The sequence below is a fragment of the Acomys russatus genome, chromosome 23 (genome assembly GCF_903995435.1).
Source record: "Acomys russatus chromosome 23, mAcoRus1.1, whole genome shotgun sequence".
NCBI classification, from domain to species: domain Eukaryota; kingdom Metazoa; phylum Chordata; class Mammalia; order Rodentia; family Muridae; genus Acomys; species Acomys russatus.
In genome coordinates, this window is record NC_067159.1 from 21760834 (window position 1) to 21767649 (window position 6816).

General features: G+C 43.8%; 1 pseudogene; it reads right to left on the bottom strand.

The window, feature by feature from the left end:
* Nucleotides 1-2173: 2173 nt before the first annotated feature.
* Nucleotides 2174-2951, bottom strand: LOC127206678 (60S ribosomal protein L7a-like; annotated as a pseudogene).
* Nucleotides 2952-6816: the final 3865 nt, after the last annotated feature.

Here is a 6816-nt window from a genome sequence, read left to right on the forward strand (position 1 = left end):
TGCCAAGTCCAGCCAGGAGCACTGGGACCGAACCACGGGCAGAACTCAGCTAGATTCTCAGGGCCAGAACCGTCTGCCAAGCTCAGCTAGGGATTTTGGGCCCAAAATGCACACAGGGCCCAGCCAGAATTTTTGGGCTGGGACTACGCACCAAGCTCCACTAGGGCCTTTTGGCCCAAAGTGCGTGCTGTGGTCAGTTATTGACTCAGGGCCCGAACTGACCACCAATCTCAGCCAGGAATTCTGGATTCAAACTGTACACTGTGTCCAACCAGAGTCTTAGAGCTGGTGGAACCGAGAGCTCTGTCCAGCCTGTGCCACAGCAGGAGAACTGCGGCTGCTCTGAGTTAGCGCCAGTAGTGGAACAAGTGCTCCACCCGGACTGTGTCACCGCAGGGGAGCTGCCGCTGAGCTGAGGTGGTGCCTAGGATGGAACCGAGCACGTCACCAAGCCTGCGCCACAGCAGGAGAACTGCGGCTGCTCTGAGTTAGCGCCAGTGGTGGGACAAGTGCTCCGCCCAGACTGTGTCCCCGCAGGGGAGCTGCCGCTGAGCTGAGGTGGTGCCTAGGATGGAACCGAGCACGTCACCAAGCCTGCGCCACAGCAGGAGAACTGTGGCTGCTCTGAGTTAGCGCCAGTGCTGGAACAAGTGCTCCGCCCGGACTGTGTCCCCGCAGGGGAGCTGCCGCTGAGCTGAGGTGGTGCCTAGGATGGAACCGAGCACGTCACCAAGCCTGCGCCACAGCAGGAGAACTGCAGCTGCTCTGAGTTAGCGCCAGTGGTGGGACAAGTGCTCCGCCCGGACTGTGTCCCCGCAGGGGAGCTGCCGCTGAGCTGAGGTGGTGCCTAGGATGGAACCGAGCACGTCACCAAGCCTGCGCCACAGCAGGAGAACTGCGGCTGCTCTGAGTTAGCGCCTGTGGTGAAACCAAGTGCTCCGCCCAGACTGTGTCACCGCAGGGGAGCTGCCGCTGAGCTGAGGTAGTGCCTAGTGTGGAGCAGCGTGCTCAACTACGCCTGCGCCACAGCAGGGGAGCTATGGCCACGCTGAGTTAGTGCCTCAGGCAGAATTGTTTGCTGGGCCGGGCCAATACCCGGGACTCTGGGGCTGAACTGTCCGCCGAGTCCAATCTGGGTCCAAAGGCTCCACGCGACCCAAATCCTGCCCCGAGTCCCCTCTCCCGCAGCAACTCCCACCAGCCACCACACCAATCGCCTCCACCGGAAGGCTATGAGCTGCAAACCTCAGCCGCCGCTGCTGGTGCCGCTGGTGCTGCCGCCTCTACCGCTGCCGCTCCGATCAGAGAAAAACCACGCTCCTCCCGTGTGCAGGGGCACGCAGGTCCTCCGCACCCTGGTCCCTCCGAACCGTGGAGCACTCCCGCTGCCGTGATGTTCGGACCTCGGTGTTCCTGGCTCAGAAATCTGTGCAATTCCCTGAATTGTTCACTGGAGCCTCCAAACGCGGTCCACACTGCTCGCCGCCATCTTGGATCGTCCTAAATAAGCAATTTAAACACATTTATTCTCTCATTAACATATCCTTGCTTATCTGACATTGTTTACTCTTCAGTTCAATTAAGAAATGGTCATTATTGTGAAATTAATGTCATATAACTTATTATTTTCACAATATATGCTTTTAATTTGTAATAACACATTATGTTTGAGCCATATGACTTGAGGATTCATTAATTTTTCCATTTAGTATTTTAGTCATAGTATCACCAGGGTACCCAGAAATTTAGCAATTTTATAGGACTATTCATTCATGTATTGTACAATATGTTGTTCTAGAAGTTACCATTATATCTCTTAATAATGTTGTACACCAGATGTTCTTAAATTTAGATGATATTAATGGAAACAATTGAAAGTGACCCCAATTATATTTCCACCCTATTCTTCCTTCCTTTTCTTCTCCTTTTCCATTTGTATATTAATAATTCTACTGGTCATTGTTGTAGTTAGGTTTCTATTGCTGTGACGTCTTCCTAGGTAACTCCAGCTTGTGTCAACCTGACAAAAGGTCAACCAGAACAGATACAATCTTAAATATTCATATTATTTTTCTTGATGTATCATACGTATCATGTACATCATGTACATATCATGATGTATTTTTTTTATTTTGTAATTATATTTATGCGCAGAAAACTTAACAGTGTACATCTAACCCAGTTTAGCAGTGAGTTCTTTTGCCTTTGCCTTTTCCAGCTTGGCAATGGAAGCCACAGATATAGCACCCAGGACATGGCCTCCCCAGTGGCGACGATCTCACCGTATCTGTCATTGTAATTTGTTCCCAATAGCTTCCACCAGCTTAGCTAGAGCACCCTTGTCTTCCAAGTTAATCTGTGTGAAGGCAACAGTGTTGCAAGTCTTCCTGTGGACCGGCCACCCCAGCCTAGCTTTTCCCTTGAGGATGCAGTAGGGACCCTCATCTTTCAACACAAGGCAGGTAGGAAGACCACCAGCTCAACAGCGTCTACGTCATGGGCAGTCACCACCAACTGAGCCTTCTTGTTCTCCACCAAGGTGGTGATCATAGTGACCCTTGCTGGAAGGACAGGTAGTCTCTTAGTTGGGACATCCCCATTCCCAGTAGCTTTCTTCCCACCACTGGCCAGTATCCTTTGCTTCTTCTCCTGCTTTGTCTCTGGCCTGTACTTGTGAGTAAGCTTAAGCAATTAAGTAGCTGTTTGCCAGTCTAGGGCCTCAGTGAATTGGTGAATGGCAGGAGGTACTTTGGGCTGCTTACAGAGGATGGCCCTTTGCTGCTGCAGCCTGATGCAGCAACCAGTGAGATCTCTTTTGGGTTGGATATCCTGCCTGATGCTGAAGTCCTTTTCTCAAACAAAGGATTGACCACCTTTTTGGCTTCCTGTTTCTTCATGATGGCGGGGGCCAGGACCACTTTCTTCCCTTTGGCCTTCTTTCCTTTAGGCATCTTGCTGGGCTGGAGGAGAGAGAAATGTATCATATTTCAATAGAATATTTTGAGTTGCTTTTATACAATGTGAAAAAATAAAGTTCCTTTACTTGTCCTCCCAGCTTCTAACGATGTCTCTCAAATTCCATCCTTCTGATATTATCTATTGCAAGAATTTATTTATTTTAAACAATTTTATAAATAAAATCAGGGTTTTTGTGATTTTGACAATATGATTAAAGCTACATTCCTCAAAATATAATGTTCTAACATTATATCAAGTGGATTCACAAAGAATATGAATTACAGAAAGTCATGCCCCTCCCTCCAGTTTAAAACAATGTCTTTTCTGTAGAGATTTTTGTATTTTCTTGAGTTCATCATTGATTTCTCTTCTCACTATTGATAAAATAGACTGTCATTCCAGAATCATATTCTTATTAAAGTGATAGTGCTATTTAATCGTGTGTATGTGTGTGTGTGTGTGTGTGTGCACGCACGTGATGTGTGTGTCTGAGTGAGTTCAAGCATGTACATGCCACAGAATAGGTACGCAGGCCAGAGGATAACTTCTGGGATTTGATTCTTATCTTCTACAGTGGGACCCCGGATCAAGCTCAGGGTGTCAAGCACACAGAGCAAGCGCTTTTATGTGCTGAGCCATCTAGCTTACCTAGATGCTTCTTTTTAAAAACGGGATGTTTGTCAGGCATGATGTCACTGACTTTTAATCCAATGGTGGTGATTATTCCATCGAGGTTTCATTAGCCAGGTGACTCTAGATTTGTGTCAAGTTGATAGCCAACTGGGATGCCCTGTCCTAGATCAATTTCTCATATATAAGTGTAAACCACATCTCAAACATTGTTTGCGTTACTGTTGTTATATTTTCTAGAGTTGTTTTTATCATTATCTTTAGATCGGTCTTTGGCTTTGTGTCATGTCTCTTTTATTCTTCAAGTACAGTTGTATTCTGGAAATTTCAAGAATATTTTAGATTTCCAAGGACTTTTTGTTTTCTGATATTTCATCTTTCAAAACAGCTTGATTATATGAATTGTTGTGAAGGTAACAGCCCCTTGAATCTTCTTAAGGGACATTATTAGACATCTACTAAATAATTTTCCTGACTTATTTTGCTTCCCATAGTGTTAATTGTTCTGTTTGATTATGTTAGCTGCTCTACTTGGTGTTTCATATCCACCTCAAGTGTCTTGTTTTTCTTCCTTCTCATTCCATTAATGAATGAAAAGACAAATAAATTAACATAAGGAATCTGCATGGATTTCTTCAACTAAGACATTGATGGTAAAGAGTACAGAGCATGAAACAAGGTTTTCCAGCTTAATATCATTGCTAAGCAACTTGAGATGTATGAGAGCATGGGCTGACCCTTGTCTGTAACACACCTACCTCATAGAGTAGTCCCATGGAGGAGATGAACTAACATTTAAAGACAAGTACTATGCAGTGGTTAACACCACACGCTTGGGAAATCTGTTTCCAAATAGTTTTCTTCCTTGCATTTCACAGACATCTGTAGTTTTCTGTACATAATCATGGCTGTTTCAATTTAGATGAATGAGAGTGGAAGAAAACAGAGTAGAAGGACACTTGCTGGAAGGAACGTACTGATTCTCCTAGTGCCTCAGAACCTTCCTAATGCTGCAGTACTTCAACACTGTTCCTCATGCTGTGCTGACCCCCACACATAAAGTTACTTTCATTTCTACGTCACAACTGCAATTTTGCTACTGTTGTGAATTATAGGCTTCTGATGGTCTTAGGCCACCCCTGTGAAAGGGTCATTAACACTCAAAGGGATCTTGACCCACAGGTTGAGACATTTTTTTTGAGCAGCATTGTCTTTCACATCTCTTCTCTTTTTTAGGCCTCATGTTTCTGCGTGCATTCTCTTTACTCTCGAGCTTTATGACACAAAGTCTGGACATTTTCAGGAGGAATCTAATTGGGTAACTGTCTCATTTTGGAGTTTTGGAGTAAAAATGCAAATTTTTCCGTATGGGCCACAGAAAAGTGTGTGTGTGTGTGTGTGTGTGCGCGCGCGCGCGTGCACGCGTGTGTGTCCTTTATTTGAAGTACTGTGTAGACACTCCATTGTAAATAGCTTTGCTTCCTCTTATGGCTTCATTATTCCATATGATAACTGCAAATTTGGAAACTTGCAGGGTGATTTAAACTCCATGCGATGTACATTATTCTCTGTGTTCATTCATGTTGTGGCATCCTAGACAATGTCCTCAGGGTATAAGATACATTAACTCTATATGACATATTAGATACTGTTGAAGACACAAAGATTAAAAGACTAAGTCCCTATCATTATTAAGCTAAGACTATAATAAGAGGCACAGATAATAAAAAGATAATGAAGGGAAAAGCATATAGTTCAATGGTAAAATGCTTGCCTTCTCTGGAGGACACCAAGAGCAAGACCCTAGCAACACACACACACACACACACACACACACACACACACACACACACACACACACATGCACTCACGCATGTGCGCACATGGGCTATAGGGTTACAAATAAAATGAGACTTCTGGTAAGACCATAGCAACACACATGACACATACACACTGGAGTAGAACACAAATTAGTCTCCAGTAACATTTTAGATATCCACAAGGGCACTAAGGAAAATTAAGCATAAGACATGGTGGAATCTTAGAAAAAGAAAAGGGCAATATTTTAAAGTCTTAAAAAAAGCATTTTAATCGACTATTTATTACCACATAGAACTTAAATGGAGGAAGAACTGATGTAGAAAGGAGAGTTAGGAGGCCATTTCAGGAATCTTAATGAAACATGATAGAACATTCTAGAGCCACAAGAATGTCAACTCCCTGAGAATAGGATTTTTAGTCACTGCTGATTCTCTATCTACCGGACAAATTGCCTTGTACTAGGTGCTCATCAAACATATGTACTATGAAAGTATGGAGGTATAGGGTAATATACTGATCAATCTTATGGTCAAAATGTTTGTATCTGCCTTCCAAAAGTTCATATTGTGGGACCTATATCTTAAGGAGTACGATCTTTGGAACTAAGTAGGTCATGAAGGCTGTGAATAGAATTTGTGCCCTAATTTTAAACAATAACAACACCTGGAGAAGATGTGTACCCCATCTATTATGTAAAGATCCAGAGAAGAGGCACGACAAGAAGCCAGCCCCCATAACACAGACTTGAATATAAGCCACCCCACTCATGAAAATTTTTTTTTTACAAACCAGTCCAAATGGATCATGACACTGTTCTAAGGGAGGAACAGACTGGGTGTTTCAGAGAAAGAATCATAGGAAGGTAGTATTAGAAGGAGAGGGAAAAAAGAGGCATGGACAGTATAGTAGTGTACGAAGTAAGAGTGTTTTAGATAACCTCAGAGAGATATAAGATCAGAGAGCTAGAGTCTGACCAGGCAGGTCTGTGGGGGCTTATTCTTCAGGTTTTATTCTGATTGTAATGGGAAAGTGTTTGGGGGGAAGGCAGAATGAACCAAGTAGAGCAACAGTCTGATTCATATTTAAGAGATTATTCTGCTGTGTGGCAACTGGGCTGGGTAGGGTTCTAGAATAAAAGCAGAGGAGGGTATGAATAAATTGTAAGAGATCTGATGAGGAGCAACGGTAGCTTACATGAGTTAGAGACAGGACATAAGAATAATATGAATCAAATTGTGGTGATTTTATAGAACTTGACTTGGGGCTATAGAAGGAGATGGGAGAGAATTATGATTTGGTTGGAGGTTTGGGGGACGGATAGATATGACAATTGATTCTCATAATTGGCATGAGGACCCAACCCCAAAGGAAGAATCAGATGTGTATGCATATAGGGGAATCGGTTTT